This window comes from Eurytemora carolleeae, unplaced genomic scaffold, assembly GCF_000591075.1.
Source record: "Eurytemora carolleeae unplaced genomic scaffold, Eaff_2.0 scaffold752, whole genome shotgun sequence".
Lineage (NCBI taxonomy): Eukaryota > Metazoa > Arthropoda > Copepoda > Calanoida > Temoridae > Eurytemora > Eurytemora carolleeae.
In genome coordinates, this window is record NW_019396835.1 from 1 (window position 1) to 466 (window position 466).

Genomic DNA, 466 nt, shown 5'->3' on the forward strand with positions numbered 1-466 from the left:
GTTGAATTTTTGTTTTTACTTGATAATGTTATACAAACGTTTGAAAGATGTCAAAAATATTTTTAATATTATGAATTTTATGAAATATAAATTTGTTTTGTTGAACATTTGTTTTCAGTATAGTAAGAGAACACTGAGAATAATGTTAGAACTCGAGTGGGTTTTAATGTTTGAACAAATGTTTGAAAGATGTAAAGTAAGTTGTGTGAGAAGATATTTTCTTTATTCTAGGTTCTTGCATCTTACAATGAATAGGATCTGTTTATATATTCTTGGTTCATTAATTCTTAATGTTTAATCCTCATCTATAGACAATGCCCAGTGTATAATGATAATCCGAAACCTTTCTTCTTCGTATCCTTTCATAATCCCAGACGGAACAAATTAAAGGGACTGTACACTTATTTTGGCATATTGACCTTTTCACAAGTTTCCCTTTAAACGTATCTGATCAAGGATGAAAGAT